We start from the raw sequence: 26093 nt of genomic DNA on the forward strand, positions 1-26093 counted from the left end.
TGTAAATACTTTCATTTTAAAAGTTTTTCAATAGTTAAAGCTTACAGCACCTGGTATTCCCAGGTAGTCTCCCATCCAAATACTAACCGGGCCCAAGCCTTCTTAGCTTCTGAGATCAGACAAGATTGGGCATTCTTCAGCAGGTTTGTCCTTACACAAAATCTGCTTGAAAATCTTGAACTTTAAACCAAAGGGGCTTGAACACATATCTAAGAGTGAAAACTCCCGCTTTACTGTCAAATTATGATGGAGAAAAGGCAAAAAAAGCAACAAAGCCATGTAAATACTTTCATTTTAAAAGTTTTTCAATAGTTAAAGCTTACAGCACCTGGTATTCCAAGGTAGTCTCCCATCCAACTACTAACCAGGCCCAAGCCTTCTTAGCTTCTGAGATCAGACAAGATTGGGCATTCTTCAGCTAGTTTGTCCGTACACAAAATCTGCTTGAAAATCTTGAACTTTAAACCAAAGGGGCTTAAACACATATCAAAGAGTGAAAACTCCCGCTTTACTTTCAAATTATGATGGAGAAAAGGCAAAAAAAGCTAACAAAGCCATGTAAATACTTTCTTTTTAAAAGTTTTTAAATAGTTAAAGCTTACAGCACCTGGTATTCGCAGGTAGTCTCCCATCCAACTACTAACCAGGCCCAAGCCTTCTTAGCTTCTGAGATCAGACAAGATTGGGCATTCTTCAGCTGGTTTGTCCGTACAGAAAATCTGCTTGAAAATCTTGAACTTTAAACCAAAAGGGCTTGAACACATATCAAAGAGTGAAAACTCCCGCTTTACTGTCAAATTATGATGGAGAAAAGGCAAAAAGTTGGAGTGGTAAGCTTTTATTTGCAATACAACAAATAAAGTGCACACCTTCTAGAGGCAATGCAATACTGGGTCGATGAATGGAGCGGATGGAGCAGGCCCTATTGCCGACTCCCTGTTCTAAAAATCCGCTTAATATGACATATCAGATATTAAATTGACATCAGGGTGCGTAGCACCTGAAGGCCGAGGGCTGGAAAACCCCATCTAATCGATTCAGCTCCAAGCCTGTGAATGATCGTTGTAGAGCACACACAGACAAAGAAATCTGAAGAGAAGTTTAAAAAAAAAAAAAAAAAAAAATGAAAAAAGGCGGGAAAACATATCAAAGAAAGAAAATACCCCTTAACTTACTTTAAAAAAAGTTAACAGAGTGATGTAAATACTTTCATTTTAAAAGTTTTACAATAGTTAAAGCTTACTGCACCTGGCATTCCTACATAGTCTCCCATCCAAGTACTAACCAGGCCCATGCCTTCTTAGCTTCTGAGATCAGACAAGATTGGGCAATCTTCAGCTGGCATGTCTGTAAGCAAACTCTGCTTGAAAATCTTGGACTTTAAACCAAAGGGGCTTGAACACATATCAAAGAGTGAAAACTCCCGCTTTACTGTCAAATTATGATGGAGAAAAGGCAAAAAAAGCTAACAAAGCCATGTAAATACTTTCATTTTAAAAGTTTTTCAATAGTTAAAGCTTACAGCACCTGGTATTCCCAGGTAGTCTCCAATCCAAATACTAACCGGGCCCAAGCCTTCTTAGCTTCTGAGATCAGACAAGATTGGGCATTCTTCAGCAGGTTTGTCCGTACACAAACTCTGCTTGAAAATCTTGAACTTTAAACCAAAGGGGCTTGAACACATATCTAAGAGTGAAAACTCCCGCTTTACTGTCAAATTATAATGGAGAAAAGGCAAAAAAAGCAACAAAGCCATGTAAATACTTTCATTTTAAAAGTTTTTCAATAGTTAAAGCTTACAGCACCTGGTATTCCAAGGTAGTCTCCCATCCAACTACTAACCAGGCCCAAGCCTTCTTAGCTTCTGAGATCAGACAAGACTGGGCATTCTTCAGCTAGTTTGTCCGTACACAAAATCTGCTTGAAAATCTTGAACTTTAAACCAAAGGGGCTTAAACACATAACAAAGAGTGAAAACTCCCGCTTTACTTTCAAATTATGATGGAGAAAAGGCAAAAAAAGCTAACAAAGCCATGTAAATACTTTCTTTTAAAAGTTTTTAAATAGTTAAAGCTTACAGCACCTGGTATTCGCAGGTAGTCTCCCATCCAACTACTAACCAGGCCCAAGCCTTCTTAGCTTCTGATATCAGACAAGATTGGGCATTCTTCAGCTGGTTTGTCCATACACAAACTCTGCTTGAAAATCTTGAACTTTAAACCAAAGGGGCTTAAACACATATCAAAGAGTGAAAACTCCCGCTTTACTTTCAAATTATGATGGAGAAAAGGCAAAAAAAGCTAACAAAGCCATGTAAATACTTTCTTTTTAAAAGTTTTTAAATAGTTAAAGCTTACAGCACCTGGTATTCGCAGGTAGTCTCCCATCCAACTACTAACCAGGCCCAAGCCTTCTTAGCTTCTGAGATCAGACAAGATTGGGCATTCTTCAGCTGGTTTGTCCATACACAAACTCTGCTTGAAAATCTTGAACTTTAAACCAAAAGGGCTTGAACACATATCAAAGAGTGAAAACTCCCGCTTTACTGTCAAATTATGATGGAGAAAAGGCAAAAAGTTGGAGTGGTAAGCTTTTATTTGCAATACAACAAATAAAGTGCACACCTTCTAGAGGCAATGCAATACTGGGTCGATGAATGGAGCGGATGGAGCAGGCCCTATTGCCGACTCCCTGTTCTAAAAATCCGCTTAATATGACATATCAGATATTAAATTGACATCAGGGTGCGTAGCACCTGAAGGCCGAGGGCTGGAAAACCCATCTAATCGATTCAGCTCCAAGCCTGTGAATGATCGTTGTAGAGCACACACAGACAAAGAAATCTGAAGTTTAAAAAAAAAAAAAATAATAAAAAAATGAAAAAAGGCGGGAAAACATATCAAAGAAAGAAAATACCCCTTAACTTACTTTAAAAAAAGTTAACAGAGTGATGTAAATACTTTCATTTTAAAAGTTTTACAATAGTTAAAGCTTACTGCACCTGGCATTCCTACATAGTCTCCCATCCAAGTACTAACCAGGCCCAGGCCTTCTTAGCTTCTGAGATCAGACAAGATTGGGCAATCTTCAGCTGGCATGTCTGTAAGCAAACTCTGCTTGAAAATCTTGGACTTTAAACAAAAGGGCTTTGAAAACATTATAAAGTGCGAAAACTCCCGCTTTACTGTCAAATTATGATGGAGAAAAGGCAAAAAAGCTAATAAAGCCATGTAAATACTTTTATTTTAAAAGTTTTTCAATAGTTAAAGCTTACAGCACCTGGTATTCCCAGGTAGTCTCCCATCCAAGTACTAACCAGGCCCAAGCCTTCTTAGCTTCTGAGATAAGACAAGATTGGGCATTCTTCAGCTGGTTTGTCCGTACACAAACTCTGCTTGAAAATCTTGAACTTTAAACCAAAGGGGCTTGAACACATATCAAAGAGTGAAAACTCCCGCTTTACTGTCAAATTATGATGGAGAAAAGGCAAAAAAAGCTAACATAGCCATGTAAATACTTTCATTTTAAAAGTTTTTCAATAGTTAAAGCTTACAGCACCTGGTATTCCCAGGTAGTCTCCCATCCAAATACTAACCGGGCCCAAGCCTTCTTAGCTTCTGAGATCAGACAAGATTGGGCATTCTTCAGCAGGTTTGTCCATACACAAAATCTGCTTGAAAATCTTGAACTTTAAACCAAAGGGGCTTGAACACATATCTAAGAGTGAAAACTCCCGCTTTACTGTCAAATTATAATGGAGAAAAGGCAAAAAAAGCAACAAAGCCATGTAAATACTTTCATTTTAAAAGTTTTTCAATAGTTAAAGCTTACAGCACCTGGTATTCCAAGGTAGTCTCCCATCCAACTACTAACTAGGCCCAAGCCTTCTTAGCTTCTGAGATCAGACAAGACTGGGCATTCTTCAGCTAGTTTGTCCGTACACAAAATCTGCTTGAAAATCTTGAACTTTAAACCAAAGGGGCTTAAACACATATCAAAGAGTGAAAACTCCTGCTTTACTTTCAAATTATGATGGAGAAAAGGCAAAAAAAGCTAACAAAGCCATGTAAATACTTTCTTTTTAAAAGTTTTTAAATAGTTAAAGCTTACAGCACCTGGTATTCGCAGGTAGTCTCCCATCCAACTACTAACCAGGCCCAAGCCTTCTTAGCTTCTGAGATCAGACAAGATTGGGCATTCTTCAGCTGGTTTGTCCATACACAAACTCTGCTTGAAAATCTTGAACTTTAAACCAAAGGGGCTTAAACACATATCAAAGAGTGAAAACTCCCGCTTTACTTTCAAATTATGATGGAGAAAAGGCAAAAAAAGCTAACAAAGCCATGTAAATACTTTCTTTTTAAAAGTTTTTAAATAGTTAAAGCTTACAGCACCTGGTATTCACAGGTAGTCTCTCATCCAAGTACTAACCAGGCCCAAGCCTTCTTAGCTTCTGAGATCAGACAAGATTGGGCATTCTTCAGCTGGTTTGTCCATACACAAACTCTGCTTGAAAATCTTGAACTTTAAACCAAAAGGGCTTGAACACATATCAAAGAGTGAAAACTCCCGCTTTACTGTCAAATTATGATGGAGAAAAGGCAAAAAGTTGGAGTGGTAAGCTTTTATTTGCAATACAACAAATAAAGTGCACACCTTCTAGAGGCAATGCAATACTGGGTCGATGAATGGAGCGGATGGAGCAGGCCCTATTGCTGACTCCCTGTTCTAAAAATCCGCTTAATATGACATATCAGATATTAAATTGACATCAGGGTGCGTAGCACCTGAAGGCCGAGGGCTGGAAAACCCCATCTAATCGATTCAGCTCCAAGCCTGTGAATGATCGTTGTAGAGCACACACAGACAAAGAAACCTGAAGAGAAGTTAAAAAAAAAAAAAAAAAAAAAAAATGAAAAAAGGTGGGAAAACATATCAAAGAAAGAAAATACCCCTTAACTTACTTTAAAAAAAAGTTAACAGAGTGATGTAAATACTTTCATTTTAAAAGTTTTACAATAGTTAAAGCTTACTGCACCTGGCATTCCTACATAGTCTCCCATCCAAGTACTAACCAGGCCCAGGCCTTCTTAGCTTCTGAGATCAGACAAGATTGGGCAATCTTCAGCTGGCATGTCTGTAAGCAAACTCTGCTTGAAAATCTTGGACTTTAAACAAAAGGGCTTTGAAAACATTATAAAGTGCGAAAACTCCCGCTTTACTGTCAAATTATGATGGAGAAAAGGCAAAAAAGCTAATAAAGCCATGTAAATACTTTTATTTTAAAAGTTTTTCAATAGTTAAAGCTTACAGCACCTGGTATTCCCAGGTAGTCTCCCATCCAAGTACTAACCAGGCCCAAGCCTTCTTAGCTTCTGAGATAAGACAAGATTGGGCATTCTTCAGCTGGTTTGTCCGTACACAAATTCTGCTTGAAAATCTTGAACTTTAAACCAAAGGGGCTTGAACACATATCAAAGAGTGAAAACTCCCGCTTTACTGTCAAATTATGATGGAGAAAAGGCAAAAAGTTGGAGTGGTAAGCTTTTATTTGCAATACAACAAGTAAAGTGCACACCTTCTAGAGGCAATGCAATACTGGGTCGATGAATGGAGCGGATGGAGCAGGCCCTATTGCCGACTCCCTGTTCTAAAAATCCACTTAATATGACATATCAGATATTAAATTGACATCAGGCTGCGTAGCACCTGAAGGCCGAGGGCTGGAAAACCCCATCTAATCGATTCAGCTCCAAGCCTGTGAATGATCGTTGTAGAGCACACACAGACAAAGAAACCTGAAGAGAAGTTTAAAAAAAAAAAAAAAAAAAAAAGAAAAAAGGCGGGAAAACATATCAAAGAAAGAAAATACCCCTTAACTTACTTTAAAAAAAGTTAACAGAGTGATGTAAATACTTTCATTTTAAAAGTTTTACAATAGTTAAAGCTTACTGCACCTGGCATTCCTACGTAGTCTCCCATCCAAGTACTAACCAGGCCCAAGCCTTCTTAGCTTCTAAGATCAGACAAGATTGGGCAATCTTCAGCTGGCATGTCTGTAAGCAAACTCTGCTTGAAAATCTTGGACTTTAAACCAAAAGGGCTTTGAAAACATTATAAAGTGCGAAAACTCCCGCTTTACTGTCAAATTATGATTAATAAGAACGTAGACAGGATCAACTACATCCATTACAATGTTCAGAAAGTAGGAAATTGGACACAAGACGGTTTTGAGGCCGTGCATGGGCAATTATCTGCCACTACCCTAATGGCTTTTCAGAACAGAATAGCGCTTGATATGCTCTTGGCTGAGAAAAATGGGGTTTTGCGCCGTGTTTGGAGAGCAATGCTGCTCGTTCATACCAAACAACACAGCTGCAGGAGGCAGTCTGACATTGGCCATTGACGGCCTGCGCACCCTCAACCGGAAGATGAAGGAGCATTCAGGGGTGGAAACTACGATGTGGGATTCCTGCATGAATGTATTCGGGAAATACAAAGCCCTAGTTCAATCTGTTTTAGCATCTATGGCTGTATTTGCTGCAATTCTGACCTTGTGTGGATGTTGTTGTATTCCTTGTCTGCGCAGTCTTGTGAACCGTCTCATCACTACGGCCTTATCACCCAGGGAGGTTGATCCCACACAGTTATACCCGCTCTTGGAAAATAAAATCCACGATGAGGGCTTTGAGATGTCCATGGAGCCCAGTGACTTACAGTTGAGCCAACTGTTCCGAGAATCTATCTTCGAGAATTGAAGCAACATCCCTTTGAGTGTAAATGTATTGAAATGTATCGAAAATCCTACCGGAAGAGGTTATTAGGGAAGTACTATCGAAAAAAAAAAAAAAAAAAAAGTTCAATACATGATAAACAGGGGGGAAATATTGGGGGACATATGCTTGACTCATTATGTTTCAAATGTATTTTTTGTTGTTTTATTTCTGAATTTCCTGAATTTATCAGGCTTTTTTGTTGTTTTAATTCTGTATTTCCTGAATTTATCAGGCTTTTTGTTGTTTTAATTCTGAACTTCCTATATTTATCAGGCAAGGTGCTGTTTGGATAAGGCTGGAAACGACGTTCGGAAATATGGTGACTTATGGTGATAGGATGGTAGAATATGGATCTCTCAGCAGACTTGAATCTGCTGATTCAAAGAAAAAAAAAAAAAAAAAAAAAAAAAGAGCGTTTTGAATCGGCAGGGTAGCATTTATTCTGTCCTCTCCTGAACAGCGACACCACGTTTTTGTTCTCTTGAATGCTTGGTTGGTTGCATTGTGGTTTCGATTCGGTGCGTCATGTGGCCTGTTCTCAGCACCGTACTACAGTCCCTATGTGGTCCAGAACGGCATTATCACTCTGTGTGATACTCACAATGTTTTCCTATTATTTTTATTATTCTTTATTCACGATTTTTCTGTTATTATTATTATTGTTGTTATTATTAAGAAAAAAAAAAAAAAGATATATGTATATATATCACTATACTCACGATTTTTCTGTTATTATTATTGTTGTTGTTATTATTAAGAGAAAGACAAAAAAAAGAAAAAAAAAAATATATATATATATATGTATATATATAACTATACTCACGATTTTTTCTATTATTATTATTATTGCTGTTATTATTAAGAAAAAAAAAATTTGAAAAAGGTTTGATACATGATAAACAGGGGGGAAATGTTGGAAAATGTATATAAGTTATCATGTTATTAACCTTTACTACCTTTTTGACATATATATCCCACATGTATTAAACTCTATTAATCCTTTTGACATATATATATATATATATCTTGCATGCATTAAACTATATTAATCTTTTTAATATGCGCACTACATTGAATCATTAGTCTCTTCAGAAACTGGTGGGCTAAAGGCTGTTTGCAGAACAGAATGACCGCGACTTGATAAGAGGAGGCCTGCAGCCGCGGAGAAGCAAGAAAAACAAGAAGACCTTGGCGATGGAGCGTCTACCAAAGAGACAACCCTACATGCAAATTATAAGCTTATTTGGTGTGATCCTGTGATGAATGTACCGCCCTATTATTGAATAAAAAGAGAGGAAGCGGAAGAGACGGCAGAGCTTTTTGGAGGCTGCTGTATTGGTCGTCTCTGATCGCTCTCCTTGCAAGTAAAAGAGCTCAACTTCTTCGTGTCATTCTTCTCTGGTTTATAAGTGTTGGAACGGCGTACAACTCTAACATTTTATTGGTCCTTCGAGCCGGATTCCAAGACACCAAAGGATTCCAGCGGACGGGACGGATACCAGGAAATCCTTGGCCAAGGCTGACTCCTTAGGAGGGGTCAGAGACAGACCCCTTTGGGGACTGGGAGGCCGACCCGTCGGTTGGGATCTGGAGGTTGACGGAATCTTACGAGTGAGAGAAGGCACGGGGGTAAGTTGACTTCTGTTTAAAAGAAATGGAATGAATGGTAACAAGAGGTTACAAGAGGTAACAAGAGGTTACAAGAGGTAACAAGAGGTTACAAGAAGTAACAAGAGTAACAAGAGGTTACTTAAAGGAAACAAACCCTGGGTATTCTAGACTCTGGCAGGTAACAAAGACAGTTAAATTCCGTGGGGGGGCGGACCCCTCCCGTAAAGGGTTAAATTCCGCGGGGAGGACGGACTCCTCTGTCAGTGAAAAGGAACGTTCAATAGTAAAATAAGTGATTTAAAACTCATACAGGTGTATGAGAGTGCGCGCGGGTGTGAGTGTGTGGATGAGTGGGGGTGAAAGTCACTAGACGGACACTCCATACAAAACCTCACAGGGAAGGAAACAGCGACCCCTCGTGGACGCAGAGGCAAGGTATTTCCACCCCAAATGATTTGAGGTAGAAGTGAAATACACCACGAGAGGAATTTTGATACGCTGTCCTGTGAACAAATACCAGTGTTTTAGGATACCCCAGGTACATCACACTGGCCTAAATTTAGGTCAAAATGGGTAAGGGATCCAGTAAACCAGAACCGAAAGAAGAACTAAAATGTAAAGACTGGAGGTATGTAGAGCAGATTAACAAAGCCTACGTCGAGCCTTTAAATAAATGGATAACAAAATACGGGTTTGATGGACAACTGAGATTAAAAAAGTCTAATTGAGTTACAGGGAGCCATAAAACATACATGTAAAAATAAGGAGAAGCAAATGAAGCGAGAAGGGGTTGAGGCTTTAATACAGTGGATAAAGATAGCAGGAAAGAGAGAAGACGGGGAGAGGAAGATAAGACAGGCTAGAGAGAATGCAGCACGTGAGGAGGAAAGGGAGAGAGAGGATCAGGCAGTTAAAGTGATGGAAGTGGAGAAAACTATTCTGTTTCTCCGCAAAGAAGACCATGAAGAAACTGGAAGTAGGGGAAGTCAGAGGGAAGGGGTGCGTAGGGCTGACGAGGAAGGAGTAGCGGAGGAGGAGGCAATGGGGGCCGCTAGTGCAGCCACCAGCGCTTCCCTCTGTGCCTGCAGCTCCTCCCCTGTATCTGGATATGGGATATGGCATATCCACGCCATGCACATAGACAAACTGATAAGAACTAAAAGGAAAAGACAAACCTATAAAAAAATTGACACCTTTTGGGAAAACACTATGCGGGATACAGACACATTTTACCATGTAGGCGGAGATAGAGAGAGACAGGGAGGACGCAGGGGAAGAAGAAGAGGGGGTGTCCAAGGACGAGGGTGGAACACACAGGGCCAATGGAGAGCAGGCTGCTGGTCCTGTGGGAAGGCTGGGCACATAGCCAGAGACTGTCTAGCAGGGCCGGGAGATAACATGGCATGACTGGAGGAGAAGAATTAGTAGGGAGTAGTAGGGAGATCAGCAAATGGGGGTACAACAATAGTCACTGCTTCTAAACCAGTTTGGGTGAGAGACCCCAAAGGAACATCATGTAAAACGTGTCCATCCTTTTTATCCCAGAATGCCCTGTTAATTTGCTGGGAAGAGACGGCTTACTTAAATTAGGTTTGGCACTCGTCTCCACTCCGTAACAGGTGTGGAGCTCATGCCCTCTGACGAACTACATGTCACCATGTGGTATAAAAACTCTCCTTGACCTGATCCAATATACAAAAAGAAATTGTCAGGACTCACGCCAACAACCATAGTCATTCTTTATGTTTACTCGGACGGGCAAGGTAACGTGGTGGTGGGGGTCGCTTTACCTAGCAATGCTCCGGGTTGGTATCCACCGCACATCTCACTGTATAAAAACAGAGAGAGGAGTTGGAAGTCGTTGGGCACCATAGTTCAAGAAGGTGACAGCGCAACGGATTTGGGCAGACATGTGGGACAAATTAGAGCATAATTTGGAAATGGCTGTATTGGACAATACAGACCAAGACTGGAGTACATCCAGAAACCAGTGACATTTTCTGCTCACTGAAGAAGATGAATCAGAACTAGCACAAATCCCTCAATCATTGTGGTCACAAGGACCGTCTGATGTAGGACTGATAAAAGGAATTTTGCCGGTACAAGTCAGACCCAAAACAGAATATCGGCCTTGCATAAGGCAATATCCGCTTAAACCTGACACCCTAGAAGGCAAAACACCAGTGATACGTGACTTACAGCAAGCAGGGGTTATTATAGAGAGAGATTATTCCCCCTGCAATACGCCTATATTCCCGGTAAAAAAGCAAGCTCCCTCGGTGGGATGGAGAATGGTGCAGGATCTGCAGGCAGTAAATGCTGCAGTAGTACAGCGAGCTCCGTGTGTGCCTGACCCACACACATTACTAAATTCCTTAAGACCAGATGCGCGAATATTTACTGTGGTCGACATTAGCAATGCCTTTTTCTCCATTCCCATAGACCCAGACAGCCAATTTTGGTTCGCCTTTACATTTCAGGGGAAACGATACACCTATACTAGGCTTCCCCAGGGCTATTGCGAAAGCCCTACTATATATTCCCAAGCCATGCATGCCAGCATGTCCAAATTTCAACCACCTGGGGGAAGCCAGATTCTACTTTACGTTGATGATATATTAGTGGCTTCTCCGAGTCTGGAAGCATGTAAAATTGACACTGTGGCCCTCTTAAATCACCTAGCTATAGAGGGGCACAAAGTTAGTAAAAACAAATTGCAATTGTGGAATCCACAAGTCAAATACCTGGGTCACCACCTCAGTGCAGGCGGCAGAACGATTCTAGAAGAACGGAAAACAGCGGTCCTACAGGCGCCAAAACCAATTAATAAAAAACAAATGATGTCATTCTTAGGATTAACTAATTATTGTAGAAGTTGGGTACCAAATTACGCTGAGATTACTTCCCCACTCACGGCTTTAATTTACACTGAAGACCTGAAAATGACATCACCGCTAAATTGGACGTCAGAAGCAGAAAAAGCTTTTGTGATATTAAACAGGCGCTGACCTCCAATTTAGCTCTAGCCTTGCCAAATTATAGTAAACAGTTTATACAAATGGTGGACTGCAAAGACAAATATATGACTTCTGTCCTAGGCCGACAACATGGAGACAAACTGAGACCGATAGCTTATTTTTCATCCAAATTAGATAATGTAGCCTGCGCATTGCCACACTGTGTGAGGGCGGTGATAGCGGCATCGATGGCAGTAGAAGCAAGTGCCGGAATAGTTTTATTCCACCCATTGACCCTTAAGGTCCCACATGCAGTGGCTGCTTTACTACTGCAAACCAATATGATCTTTTTATCACCTGCAAGGCACCTCTCCTGCATGGCCACGTTGCTGTCACAGCCACATCTCACTATCAAACGATGCACCACATTTAACCCAGCCACATTGTTAACTTTACCCGATGACGGAGAATAACACGAACACACAGCTAAATCTAGATTAGATTTAAGTGACCAACCTTGCCTCAGGGTGAGGTAATATTCATCGATGGCTCTTCAAAGAAAAATTATTTGGGAAAAACATAAACGGGCTACGCCATGGTGACAGCAGTGATTAAAGCTGACAACTTACCATCAACTTTTTCAGCGCAAGCAGCCAAAATAATTGCTCTAACTGAGGCTTGTAAATTAATGAAAGGGAAAGATGTTACTATATATACTGATAGCCAATATACATTTGCTCAGTACTGGCGGAATAGGGGAATGGTTACATCTACAGGAAAATACAAGTGCAGGACAGGAGTTCTGATGAGACACTCCAGCCTCTGTGTGTGTGTGTGTGTGTGTGTGTGTGTGTGTGTGTGTGTGTGGGTATGTGCGTCTACACGCATTGGCAGACCTTATCTCTCTGGTATGTGTGTGTGTGTGTGGGGCCTATCTCTCTCTCTCTCTCTCTCGTTTTGTTTTGGAACTCTTAGCAATAGATTTTACCGTCTGGGCATCAGAACAGCGATTTACAACAGGTCTCTACCTTATTCACATTTAAAGGGAATATGGGAAATATTTTGAATTTACATTTTGTGTATTTTGTTTGTTTGTTTTCTTTTCTTTCTGAGAGTTTTAAAATTAAGTTTGTGAAAAGCTGGGGAAAATATATACATTACATCTAAACTGTGCAATTTTAAATGAATATTGTACTGTTGTATGTACACTTTGGGTTCTTTTTTCTGGGTTTTGTGTTGTTTTATTTTATTTAAGAAGGGAGATTTCCCAACGGCTGCACTGTTTGCCTCTGTTACTGTGTCTTTGAATAAGGTCCATCACACCTACACTGACCTACACTGACACTCACGCTGAATACGAAGACATAACACACTGATACGCATCCCTCTGACAAGTGAATTTTTTCTTTTCTCATTGTTGATTCTAGTGCAGCCATGTAAAAGAAGCACAGTGGAAGACATATAAAAAAAAAAAAAAAAAAAAGGCTTCACATTTCTATTGTACTGTGGATTTTATTTCATTTCATTGTGTTGCCCCAGCCAATGACCGATATGATGATGTATTGTTTTTTGTTTAAATGGTAGCATTGGGATGACTACATTATTCTGGTTATAACTTGCGCTGTGCACTTTTTGTTTCCTTGAACCCAGACCGAGAGCATTTAGAGAATAATTATTATTATTGTTATTTACAGCAATAGGGTTATTGTCTCAGTTTTGGTTTGGATTTCAGTTGCATTTTTGCTGTTACATTTCCGTTATATTTCTGGGTCACATTATTAGTGGAAAATGACAAGGACCTGTCATCCAAACTCCTCACATCCATTACTGTAAAACAGTTGTTGTTATTTATTGCCTTTTGTTCCTACCATAGAGTATTTCTTCCAAGGTTCAGCAAGCCTTTAACTGCCCTCACTCATTATAAATCGATGTCTTCTCAGGTGCTGTGGAACCCTGATGCAGAGCAGGCCCTCTTAGCTTTAAACAGACTCCCCACCCACATTAGGCCTCCAAAATTGTGACCGTATCACCTCTGTTCTCCTTCACTATGTCCTGTAGCTGATTTTTCATGCATTCTTTTTTTTATTTATTTTTGGGAACACATATCAAAGAGTGAAAACTCCCGCTTTACTGTCAAATTATGATGTAGAAAAGGCAAAAAAAAGCTAACATAGCCATGTAAATACTTTCATTTTAAAAGTTTTTCAATAGTGAAAGCTTACAGCATCTGGTATTCCCAGGTAGTCTCCCATTCAAGTACTAACCAGGCCCAAGCCTTCTTAGCTTCTGAGATCAGACAACATTGGAGAAAAGGCAAAAAGTTGGAGTGGTAAGCTTTTATTTGCAATACAACAAATAAAGTGCACACCTTCTAGAGGCAATGCAATACTGGGTCGATGAATGGAGCGGATGGAGCAGGCCCTATTGCCGACTCCCTGTTCTAAAAATCCGCTTAATATGACATATCAGATATTAAATTGACATCAGGGTGCGTAGCACCTGAAGGCCGAGGGCTGGAAAACCCCATCTAATCGATTCAGCTCCAAGCCTGTGAATGATCGTTGTAGAGCACACACAGACAAAGAAACCTGAAGAGAAGTTTAAAAAAGAAAAAAGGCGGGAAAACATATCAAAGAAAGAAAATACCCCTTAACTTACTTTAAAAAAAGTTAACAGAGTGATGTAAATACTTTCATTTTAAAAGTTTTACAATAGTTAAAGTTTACTGCACCTGGCATTCCTACATAGTCTCCCATCCAAGTACTAACCAGGCCCAAGCCTTCTTAGCTTCTGAGATAAGACAAGATTGGGCATTCTTCAGCTGGTTTGTCCGTACACAAACTCTGCTTGAAAATCTTGAACTTTAAACCAAAGGGGCTTGAACACATATCAAAGAGTGAAAACTCCCGCTTTACTGTCAAATTATGATGTCGAAAAGGCAAAAAAAGCTAACATAGCCATGTAAATACTTTCATTTTAAAAGTTTTTCAATAGTTAAAGCTTACAGCACCTGGTACTCCCAGGTAGTCTCCCATCCAAGTACTAACCAGGCCCAAGCCTTCTTAGCTTCTGAGATCAGACAACATTGGGCATTCTTCAGCTGGTTTGTCTGTACACAAACTCTGCTTGAAAATCTTGAACTTTAAACCAAAAGGGCTTTGAAAACATTATAATGTGCGAAAACTCCCGCTTTACTGTCAAAATATGATGGAGAAAAGGCAAAAAAAAGCTAACAAAGCCATGTAAATACTTTCATTTTAAAAGTTTTTCAATAGTTAAAGCTTACAGCACCTGGTATTGCCAGGTAGTCTCCCATCCAAGTACTAACCAGGCCAGAGCCTTCTTAGCTTCTGAGATCAGACAAGATTGGGCATTCTTCAGCTGGTTTGTCCGTACACAAACTCTGTTTGAAAATCTTGAACTTTAAACCAAAGGGACTTGAACACATATCTAAGAGTGAAAACTCCCGCTTTACTGTCAAATTATGATGGAGAAAAGGCAAAAAAAGCCACAAAGCCATGTAAATACTTTCATTTTAAAAGTTTTTCAATAGTTAAAGCTTACAGCACCTGGTATTCCCAGGTAGTCTCCCATCCAAATACTAACCGGGCCCAAGCCTTCTTAGCTTCTGAGATCAGACAAGATTGGGCATTCTTCAGCAGGTTTGTCCGTACACAAAATCTGCTTGAAAATCTGGATCTTTAAACAAAAGGGCTTTGAAAACATTATAAAGTGCGAAAACTCCCGCTTTACTGTCAAATTATGATGGAGAAAAGGCAAAAAAGCTAACAAAGCCATGTAAATACTTTTATTTTAAAAGTTTTTCAATAGTTAAAGCTTACAGCACCTGGTATTCCCAGGTAGTCTCCCATCCAAGTACTAACCAGGCCCAAGCCTTCTTAGCTTCTGAGATAAGACAAGATTGGGCATTCTTCAGCTGGTTTGTCCGTACACAAAATCTGCTTGAAAATCTTGAACTTTAAACCAAAGGGGCTTGAACACATATCAAAGAGTGAAAACTCCCGCTTTACTGTCAAATTATGATGGAGAAAAGGCAAAAAAAACTAACATAGCCATGTAAATACTTTCATTTTAAAAGTTTTTCAATAGTTAAAGATTACAGCACCTGGTATTCCCAGGTAGTCTCCCATCCAAGTACTAACCAGGCCCAAGCCTTCTTAGCTTCTGAGATCAGACAAGATTGGGCATTCTTCAGCTGGTTTGTCCATACACAAACTCTGCTTGAAAATCTTGAACTTTAAACCAAAGGGGCTTGAACACATATCAAAGAGTGAAAACTCCCGCTTTACTGTCAAATTATGATGGAGAAAAGGCAAAAGTTGGAGTGGTAAGCTTTTATTTGCAATACAACAAATAAAGTGCACACCTTCTAGAGGCAAGGCAATACTGGGTCGATGAATGGAGCGGATGGAGCAGGCCCTATTGCCGACTCCCTGTTCTAAAAATCCGCTTAATATGACATATCAGATATTAAACTGACATCAGGGTGCGTAGCACCTGAAGGCCGAGGGCTGGATAACACCACCTAATCGATTCAGCTCCAAGCCTGTGAATGATCGTTGTAGAGCACACACAGACAAAGAAACCTGAAGAGAAGTTAAAAAAAAAAAAAAGGCGGGAAAACATATCAAAGAAAGAAAATACCCCTTAACTTACTTTAAAAAAAGTTAACAAAGTGATGTAAATACTTTCATTTTAAAAGTTTTCAATAGTTAAAGCTTCCCACGTAGTCTCCCATCCAAGTACTAACCAGGCCCAGGCCTTCTTAGCTTCTGAAATCAGACAAGATTGGGCAATCTTCAGCTGGCATGTCTGTAAGCAAACTCTGCTTGAAAATCTTGGACTTTAAACAAAAGGGCTTTGAAAACATTATAAAGTGCGAAAACTCCCGCTTTACTGTCAAATTATGACTGAGAAAAGGCAAAAAGGCTAACAAAGCCATGTAAATACTTTTATTTTAAAAGTTTTTCAATCGTTAAAGCTTACAGCACCTGGTATTCCCAGGTAGTCTCCCATCCAAGTACTAACCAGGCCCAAGCCTTCTTAGCTTCTGAGATCAGACAAGATTGGGCATTCTTCAGCTGGTTTGTCCGTACACAAAATCTGCTTGAAAATCTTGAACTTTAAACCAAAGGGGCTTAAACACATATCAAAGAGTGAAAACTCCCGCTTTACTGTCAAATTATGATGGAGAAAAGGCAAAAAAGTTAACAAAGCCATGTAAATACTTTATTTTAAAAGTTGTTCAATAGTTAAAGCTTACAGCACCTGGTATTCCCAGGTAGTCTCCCATCCAAGTACTAACCAGGCCCAAGCCTTCTTAGCTTCTGAGAAAAGACAAGATTGGGCATTCTTCAGCTGGTTTGTCCGTACACAAACTCTGCTTGAAAATCTTGAACTTTAAACCAAAGGGGCTTAAACACATATCAAAGAGTGAAAACTCCCGCTTTACTGTCAAATTATGATGGAGAAAAGGCAAAAAAGCTAACAAAGCCATGTAAATACTTTCATTTTAAAAGTTTTTCAATAGTTAAAGCTTACAGCACCTGGCATTCCCAGGTAGTCTGCCATCCAAGTACTAACCAGGCCCAAGCCTTCTTAGCTTCTGAGATAAGACAAGATTGGGCATTCTTCAGCTGGTTTGTCCGTACAGAAACTCTGCTTGAAAATCTTGAACTTTAAACCAAAGGGGCTTGAAAACATATCAAATAGTGAAAACTCCCGCTTTACTGTCAAATTATGATGCAGAAAAGGCAAAAAAAGCTAACAAAGCCATGTAAATACTTTCATTTTAAAAGTTTTTCAATAGTTAAAGCTTACAGCACCTGGTATTCCCAGGTAGTCTCCCATCCAAGTACTAACCAGGCCCAAGCCTTCTTAGCTTCTGAGATCAGACAAGATTGGGCATTCTTCAGCTGGTTTGTCCATACACAAACTCTGCTTGAAAATCTTGAACTTTAAACCAAAAGGGCTTGAACACATATCAAAGAGTTAAAACTCCCGCTTTACTGTCAAATTATGATGGAGAAAAGGCAAAAAGTTGGAGTGGTAAGCTTTTATTTGCAATACAACAAATAAAGTGCACACCTTCTAGAGGCAATGCAATACTGGGTCGATGAATGGAGCGGATGGAGCAGGCCCTATTGCCGACTCCCTGTTCTAAAAATCCGCTTAATATGACATATCAGATATTAAACTGACATCAGGGTGCGTAGCACCTGAAGGCCGATGGCTGGAAAACCCCACCTAATCGATTCACCTCCAAGCCTGTGAATGATCGTTGTAGAGCACACACAGACAAAGAAACCTGAAGAGAAGTTAAAAAAAAAAAAAAAAAAAAAAAAAGAAAAAAGGCGGGAAAACATATCAAAGAAAGAAAATACCCCTTAACTTACTAAAAAAAAAAGTTAACATAGTGATGTAAATACTTTCATTTTAAAAGTTTTCAATAGTTAAAGCTTACTGCACCTGGCATTCCTACGTAGTCTCCCATCCAAGTACTAACCAGGCCTAGGCCTTCTTAGCTTCCGAAATCACACAAGATTGGGCAATCTTCAGCTGGCATGTCTGTAAGCAAACTCTGCTTGAAAATCTTGGACTTTAAACAAAAGGGCTTTGAAAACATTATAAAGTGCGAAAACTCCCGCTTTACTGTCGAATTATGACTGAGAAAAGGCAAAAAGGCTAACAAAGCCATGTAAATACTTTTATTTTAAAAGTTTTTCAAAAGTTAAAGCTTACAGCACCTGGTATTCCCAGGTAGTCTCCCATCCAAGTACTAACCAGGCCCAAGCCTTCTTAGCTTCTGAGATCAGACAAGATTGGGCATTCTTCAGCTGGTTTGTCCGTACACAAAATCTGCTTGAAAATCTTGAACTTTAAACCAAAGGGGCTTAAACACATATCAAAGAGTGAAAACTCCCGCTTTACTGTCAAATTATGATGGAGAAAAGGCAAAAAAGTTAACAAAGCCATGTAAATACTTTTATTTTAAAAGTTTTTCAATAGTTAAAGCTTACAGCACCTGGTATTCCCAGGTAGTCTCCCATCCAAGTACTAACCAGGCCCAAGCCTTCTTAGCTTCTGAGAAAAGACAAGATTGGGCATTCTTCAGCTGGTTTGTCCGTACACAAACTCTGCTTGAAAATCTTGAACTTTAAACCAAAGGGGCTTAAACACATATCAAAGAGTGAAAACTCCCGCTTTACTGTCAAATTATGATGGAGAAAAGGCAAAAAAGCTAACAAAGCCATGTAAATACTTTCATTTTAAAAGTTTTTCAATAGTTAAAGCTTACAGCACCTGGCATTCCCAGGTAGTCTCCCATCCAAGTACTAACCAGGCCCAAGCCTTCTTAGCTTCTGAGATAAGACAAGATTGGGCATTCTTCAGCTGGTTTGTCCGTACACAAACTCTGCTTGAAAATCTTGAACTTTAAACCAAAGGGGCTTGAACACATATCAAATAGTGAAAACTCCCGCTTTACTGTCAAATTATGATGCAGAAAAGGCAAAAAAAGCTAACAAAGCCATGTAAATACTTTCATTTTAAAAGTTTTTCAATAGTTAAAGCTTACAGCACCTGGTATTCCCAGGTAGTCTCCCATCCAAGTACTAACCAGGCCCAAGCCTTCTTAGCTTCTGAGATCAGACAAGATTGGGCATTCTTCAGCTGGTTTGTCCATACACAAACTCTGCTTGAAAATCTTGAACTTTAAACCAAAAGGGCTTGAACACATATCAAAGAGTTAAAACTCCCGCTTTACTGTCAAATTATGATGGAGAAAAGGCAAAAAGTTGGAGTGGTAAGCTTTTATTTGCAATACAACAAATAAAGTGCACACCTTCTAGAGGCAATGCAATACTGGGTCGATGAATGGAGCGGATGGAGCAGGCCCTATTGCCGACTCCCTGTTCTAAAAATCCGCTTAATATGACATATCAGATATTAAACTGACATCAGGGTGCGTAGCACCTGAAGGCCGAGGGCTGGAAAACCCCACCTAATCGATTCAGCTCCAAGCCTGTGAATGATCGTTGTAGAGCACACACAGACAAAGAAACCTGAAGAGAAGTTAAAAAAAATAAAAAAAATAAAAAAGAAAAAAGGCGGGAAAACATATCAAAGAAAGAAAATACCCCTTAACTTACTTTAAAAAAAAGTTAACATAGTGATGTAAATACTTTCATTTTAAAAGTTTTCAATAGTTAAAGCTTACTGCACCTGGCATTCCTACGTAGTCTCCCATCCAAGTACTAACCAGGCCCAGGCCTTCTTAGCTTCCGAAATCACACAAGATTGGGCAATCTTCAGCTGGCATGTCTGTAAGCAAACTCTGCTTGAAAATCTTGGACTTTAAACAAAAGGGCTTTGAAAACATTATAAAGTGCGAAAACTCCCGCTTTACTGTCAAATTATGACTGAGAAAAGGCAAAAAGGCTAACAAAGCCATGTAAATACTTTTATTTTAAAAGTTTTTCAAAAGTTAAAGCTTACAGCACCTGGTATTCCCAGGTAGTCTCCCATCCAAGTACTAACCAGGCCCAAGCCTTCTTAGCTTCTGAGATCAGACAAGATTGGGCATTCTTCAGCTGGTTTGTCCGTACACAAAATCTGCTTGAAAATCTTGAACTTTGAACCAAAGGGGCTTAAACACATATCAAAGAGTGAAAACTCCCGCTTTACTGTCAAATTATGATGGAGAAAAGGCAAAAAAGTTAACAAAGCCATGTAAATACTTTTATTTTAAAAGTTTTTCAATAGTTAAAGCTTACAGCACCTGGTATTCCCAGGTAGTCTCCCATCCAAGTACTAACCAGGCCCAAGCCTTCTTAGCTTCTGAGAAAAGACAAGATTGGGCATTCTTCAGCTGGTTTGTCCGTACACAAACTCTGCTTGAAAATCTTGAACTTTAAACCAAAGTGGCTTGAACACATATCAAATAGTGAAAACTCCCGCTTTACTGTCAAATTATGATGCAGAAAAGGCAAAAAAAGCTAACAAAGCCATGTAAATACTTTCATTTTAAAAGTTTTTCAATAGTTAAAGCTTACAGCACCTGGTATTCCCAGGTAGTCTCCCATCCAAGTACTAACCAGGCCCAAGCCTTCTTAGCTTCTGAGATCAGACAAGATTGGGCATTCTTCAGCTGGTTTGTCCGTACACAAACTCTGCTTGAAAATCTTGAACTTTAAACCAAAGGGGCTTAAACACATATCAAAGAGTGAAAACTCCCGCTTTACTGTCAAATTATGATGGAGAAAAGGCAAAAAGTTGGAGTGGTAAGCTTTTATTTGCAATACAACAAATAAAGTGCACACCTTGCAATACTGGGTCGATGAATGGAGCGGATGGAGCAGGCCCTATTGCCGACTCCCTGTTCTAAAAATCCGCTTAATATGACATATCAGATATTAAACTGACATCAGGGTGCGTAGCACCTGAAGGCCGAGGGCTGGAAAACCTCACCTAATCGATTCAGCTCCAAGCCTGTGAATGATCGTTGTAGAGCACACACAGACAAAGAAACCTGAAGAGAAGTTAAAAAAAAAAAAAAAAAAAGGCGGGAAAACATATAAAAGAAAGAAAATACCCCTTAACTTACTTTAAAAAAAGTTAACAAAGTGATGTAAATACTTTCAATTTAAAAGTTTTCAATAGTTAACGCTTACTGCACCTGGCATTCCTACTAGTCTCCCATCCAAGTACTAACCAGGCCCAGGCCTTCTTAGCTTCTGAGATCAGACAAGATTGGGCAATCTTCAGCTGGCATGTCTGTAAGCAAACTCTGCTTGAAAATCTTGGACTTTAAACAAAAGGGCTTTGAAAACATTATAAAATGCGAAAACTCCCGCTTTACTGTCAAATTATGACTGAGAAAAGGCAAAAAAGCTAACAAAGCCATGTAAATACTTTTATTTTAAAAGTTTTTCAATAGTTAAAGCTTACAGCACCTGGTATTCCCAGGTAGTCTCCCATCCAAGTACTAACCAGGCCCAAGCCTTCTTAGCTTCTGAGATAAGACAAGATTGGGCATTCTTCAGCTGGCATGTCTGTAAGCAAACTCTGCTTGAAAATCTTGAACTTTAAACCAAAGGGGCTTGAACACATATCAAAGAGTGAAAACTCCCACTTTACTGTCAAATTATGATGGAGAAAAGGCAAAAAAAGCTAACAAAGCCATGTAAATACTTTCATTTTAAAAATTTTTCAATAGTTAAAGCTTACAGCACCTGGTATTCCCAGGTAGTCTCCCATCCAAGTACTAACCAGGCCCAAGCCTTCTTAGCTTCTGAGATCAGACAAGATTGGGCATTCTTCAGCTGGTTTGTCCGTACACAAACTCTTCTTGAAAATCTTGAACTTTAAACCAAAGGGGCTTAAACACATATCAAAGAGTGAAAACTCACGCTTTACTGTCAAATTATGATGGAGAAAAGGCAAAAAAGCTAACAAAGCCATGTAAATACTTTCATATTAAAAGTTTTTCAATAGTTAAAGCTTACAGCACCTGGCATTCCCAGGTAGTCTCCCATCCAAGTACTAACCAAGCCCAAGCCATCTTAGCTTCTGAGATGAGACAAGATTGGGCATTCTTCAGCTCGTTTGTCCGTACACAAACTCTGCTTGAAAATCTTGAACTTTAAACCAAAGGGGCTTAAACACATATCAAAGAGTGAAAACTCCCGCTTTACTGTCAAATTATGATGGAGAAAAGGCAAAAAAGCTAACAAAGCCATGTAAATACTTTCATTTTAAAAGTTTTTCAATAGTTAAAGCTTACAGCACCTGGCATTCCCAGGTAGTCTCCCATCCAAGTACTAACCAGGCCCAAGCCTTCTTAGCTTCTGAGATAAGACAAGATTGGGCAATCTTCAGCTGGTTTGTCCGTACACAAACACTGCTTGAAAATCTTCAACTTTAAACCAAAGGGGCTTGAACACATATCAAAGAGTGAAAACTCCCACTTTACTGTCAAATTATGATGGAGAAAAGGCAAAAAAAGCTAACAAAGCCATGTAAATACTTTCATTTTTTAAAGTTTTTCAATAGTTAAAGCTTACAGCACCTGGTATTCCCAGGTAGTCTCCCATCCAAGTACTAACCAGGCCCAAGCCTTCTTAGCTTCTGAGATCAGACAAGATTGGGCATTCTTCAGCTTGTTTGTCCGTACACAAACTCTATTTGAAAATCTTGATTTTTAAACCAAAGGGGCTTAAACACATATCAAAGAGTGAAAACTCCCGCTTTACTGTCAAATTATGATGGAGAAAAGGCAAAAAGTTGGAGTGGTAAGCTTTTATTTGCAATACAACAAATAAAGTGCACACCTTCTAGAGGCAATGCAATACTGGGTCGATGAATGGAGCGGATGGAGCAGGCCCTATTGCCGACTCCCTGTTCTAAAAATCCGCTTAATATGACATATCAGATATTAAACTGACATCAGGGTGCGTAGCACCTGAAGGCCGAGGGCTGGAAAACCCCACCTAATCGATTCAGCTCCAAGCCTGTGAATGATCGTTGTAGAGCACACACAGACAAAGAAACCTGAAGAGAAGTTAAAAAAAAAAGAAAAAAGGCGGGAAAACATATCAAAGAAAGAAAATACCCCTTAACTTACCTTAAAAAAAGTTAACAAAGTGATGTAAATACTTTCATTTTAAAAGTTTTCAATAGTTAAAGCTTACTGCACCTGGCATTCCTACGTAGTCTCCCATCCAAGTACTAACCAGGCCCAAGCCTTCTTAGCTTCTGAGATAAGACAAGATTGGGCATTCTTCAGCTGGTTTGTCCGTACACAAACTCTGCTTGAAAATCTTGAACTTTAAACCAAAGGGGCTTAAACACATATCAAAGAGTGAAAACTCCCGCTTTACTGTCAAATTATGATGGAGAAAAGGCAAAAAAGCTAACAAAGCCATGTAAATACTTTCATTTTAAAAGTTTTTCAATAGTTAAAGCTTACAGCACCTGGCATTCCCAGGTAGTCTCCCATCCAAGTACTAACCAGGCCCAAGCCTTCTTAGCTTCTGAGATAAGACAAGATTGGCATTCTTCAGCTGGTTTGTCCGTACACAAACTCTGCTTGAAAATCTTGAACTTTAAACCAAAGGGGCTTAAACACATATCAAAGAGTGAAAACTCCCGCTTTACTGTCAAATTATGATGGAGAAAAGGCAAAAAAGCTAACAAAGCCATGTAAATACTTTAATTTTAAAAGTTTTTCAATAGTTAAAGCTTACAGCACCTGGCATTCCCAGGTAGTCTCCCATCCAAGTACTAACCAGGCCCAAGCCTTCTTAGCTTCTGAGATAAGACAAGATTGGGCATTCTTCAGCTGGTTTGTCCGTACACAAACGCTGCTTGAAAATCTTGAACTTTAAACCAAAGGGGCTTGAACACATATCAAAGAGTGAAAACTCCCACTTTACTGTCAAATTATGATGGAGAAAAGGCAAAAAAAGCTAACAAAGCCATGTAAATACTTTCATTTTTAAAGTTTTTCAATAGTTAAAGCTTACAGCACCTGGTATTCCCAGGTAGTCTCCCATCCAAGTACTAACCAGGCCCAAGCCTTCTTAGCTTCTGAGATCAGACAAGATTGGGCATTCTTCAGCTGGTTTGTCCGTACACAAACTCTATTTGAAAATCTTGAACTTTAAACCAAAGGGGCTTAAACACATATCAAAGAGTGAAAACTCCCGCTTTACTGTCAAATTATGATGGAGAAAAGGCAAAAAAGTTAACAAAGCCATGTAAATACTTTTATTTTAAAAGTTTTTCAATAGTTAAAGCTTACAGCACCTGGTATTCCCAGGTAGTCTCCCATCCAAGTACTAACCAGGCCCAAGCCTTCTTAGCTTCTGATATAAGACAAGATTGGGCATTCTTCAGCTGGTTTGTCCGTACACAAACTCTGCTTGAAAATCTTGAACTTTAAACCAAAGGGGCTTAAACACATATCAAAGAGTGAAAACTCCCGCTTTACTGTCAAATTATGATGGAGAAAAGGCAAAAAGTTGGAGTGGTAAGCTTTTATTTGCAATACAACAAATAAAGTGCACACCTTGCAATACTGGGTCGATGAATGGAGCGGATGGAGCAGGCCCTATTGCCGACTCCCTGTTCTAAAAATCCGCTTAATATGACATATCAGATATTAAACTGACATCAGGGTGCGTAGCACCTGAAGGCCGAGGGCTGGAAAACCCCACCTAATCGATTCAGCTCCAAGCCTGTGAATGATCGTTGTAGAGCACACACAGACAAAGAAACCTGAAGAGAAGTTAAAAAAAAAAAAAAAAAAAAAGGCGGGAAAACATATCAAAGAAAGAAAATACCCCTTAACTTACTTTAAAAAAAGTTAACAAAGTGATGTAAATACTTTCAATTTAAAAGTTTTCAATAGTTAAAGCTTACTGCACCTGGCATTCCTACTAGTCTCCCATCCAAGTACTAACCAGGCCCAGGCCTTCTTAGCTTCTGAGATCAGACAAGATTGGGCAATATTCAGCTGGCATGTCTGTAAGCAAACTCTGCTTGAAAATCTTGGACTTTAAACAAAAGGGCTTTGAAAACATTATAAAATGCAATAACTCCCACTTTACTGTCAAATTATGACTGAGAAAAGGCAAAAAAGCTAACAAAGCCATGCAAATACTTTTATTTTAAAAGTTTTTCAATAGTTAAAGCTTACAGCACCTGGTATTCCCAGGTAGTCTCCCATCCAAGTACTAACCAGGCCCAAGCCTTCTTAGCTTCTGAGATAAGACAAGATTGGGCATTCTTCAGCTGGCATGTCCGTAAGCAAACTCTGCTTGAAAATCTTGAACTTTAAACCAAAGGGGCTTGAACACATATCAAAGAGTGAAAACTCCCACTTTACTGTCAAATTATGATGGAGAAAAGGCAAAAAAAGCTAACAAAGCCATGTAAATACTTTCATTTTAAAAGTTTTTCAATAGTTAAAGCTTACAGCACCTGGTATTCCCAGGTAGTCTCCCATCCAAGTACTAACCAGGCCCAAGCCTTCTTAGCTTCTGAGATAAGACAAGATTGGGCATTCTTCAGCTGGCATGTCTGTAAGCAAACTCTGCTTGAAAATCTTGAACTTTAAACCAAAGGGGCTTGAACACATATCAAAGAGTGAAAACTCCCACTTTACTGTCAAATTATGATGGAGAAAAGGCAAAAAAAGCTAACAAAGCCATGTAAATACTTTCATTTTAAAAGTTTTTCAATAGTTAAAGCTTACAGCACCTGGTATTCCAAGGTAGTCTCCCATCCAAGTACTAACCAGGCCCAAGCCTTCTTAGCTTCTGAGATCAGACAAGATTGGGCATTCTTCAGCTGGTTTGTCCGTACACAAACTCTGCTTGAAAATCTTGAACTTTAAACCAAAGGGGCTTAAACACATATCAAAGAGTGAAAACTCCCGCTTTACTGTCAAATTATGATGGAGAAAAGGCAAAAAAGCTAACAAAGCCATGTAAATACTTTCATATTAAAAGTTTTTCAATAGTTAAAGCTTACAGCACCTGGCATTCCCAGGTAGTCTCCCATCCAAGTACTAACCAAGCCCAAGCCATCTTAGCTTCTGAGATAAGACAAGATTGGGCATTCTTCAGCTGGTTTGTCCGTACACAAACTCTGCTTGAAAATCTTGAACTTTAAACCAAAGGGGCTTGAACACATATCAAAGAGTGAAAACTCCCACTTTACTGTC

General features: G+C 39.4%; 14 pseudogenes; all 14 read right to left on the reverse strand.

Annotated features, from left to right (window-relative positions):
- Positions 1 to 5945: 5945 nt before the first annotated feature.
- On the reverse strand, positions 5946 to 6064 carry LOC114778225 (uncharacterized; annotated as a pseudogene).
- Positions 6065 to 15458: 9394 nt separating this feature from the next.
- On the reverse strand, positions 15459 to 15577 carry LOC114778224 (uncharacterized; annotated as a pseudogene).
- Positions 15578 to 16344: 767 nt separating this feature from the next.
- On the reverse strand, positions 16345 to 16463 carry LOC114778210 (uncharacterized; annotated as a pseudogene).
- A 715-nt stretch (positions 16464 to 17178) lies between these two features.
- LOC114778216 (uncharacterized) lies at positions 17179 to 17297 on the reverse strand (annotated as a pseudogene).
- Positions 17298 to 18099: 802 nt separating this feature from the next.
- LOC114778221 (uncharacterized) lies at positions 18100 to 18218 on the reverse strand (annotated as a pseudogene).
- Positions 18219 to 18934: 716 nt separating this feature from the next.
- Positions 18935 to 19053, reverse strand: LOC114778217 (uncharacterized; annotated as a pseudogene).
- Positions 19054 to 19854: 801 nt separating this feature from the next.
- Positions 19855 to 19973, reverse strand: LOC114778227 (uncharacterized; annotated as a pseudogene).
- Positions 19974 to 20411: 438 nt separating this feature from the next.
- On the reverse strand, positions 20412 to 20530 carry LOC114778228 (uncharacterized; annotated as a pseudogene).
- Positions 20531 to 21306: 776 nt separating this feature from the next.
- LOC114778219 (uncharacterized) lies at positions 21307 to 21425 on the reverse strand (annotated as a pseudogene).
- A 160-nt stretch (positions 21426 to 21585) lies between these two features.
- LOC114778229 (uncharacterized) lies at positions 21586 to 21704 on the reverse strand (annotated as a pseudogene).
- A 2178-nt stretch (positions 21705 to 23882) lies between these two features.
- On the reverse strand, positions 23883 to 24001 carry LOC114778211 (uncharacterized; annotated as a pseudogene).
- A 1056-nt stretch (positions 24002 to 25057) lies between these two features.
- On the reverse strand, positions 25058 to 25176 carry LOC114778218 (uncharacterized; annotated as a pseudogene).
- A 160-nt stretch (positions 25177 to 25336) lies between these two features.
- On the reverse strand, positions 25337 to 25455 carry LOC114778220 (uncharacterized; annotated as a pseudogene).
- Positions 25456 to 25615: 160 nt separating this feature from the next.
- Positions 25616 to 25734, reverse strand: LOC114778226 (uncharacterized; annotated as a pseudogene).
- Between the last annotated feature and the right edge of the window lie 359 nt (positions 25735 to 26093).

This window comes from Denticeps clupeoides, unplaced genomic scaffold, assembly GCF_900700375.1.
Source record: "Denticeps clupeoides unplaced genomic scaffold, fDenClu1.1, whole genome shotgun sequence".
In the NCBI taxonomy this organism is placed as follows: domain Eukaryota; kingdom Metazoa; phylum Chordata; class Actinopteri; order Clupeiformes; family Denticipitidae; genus Denticeps; species Denticeps clupeoides.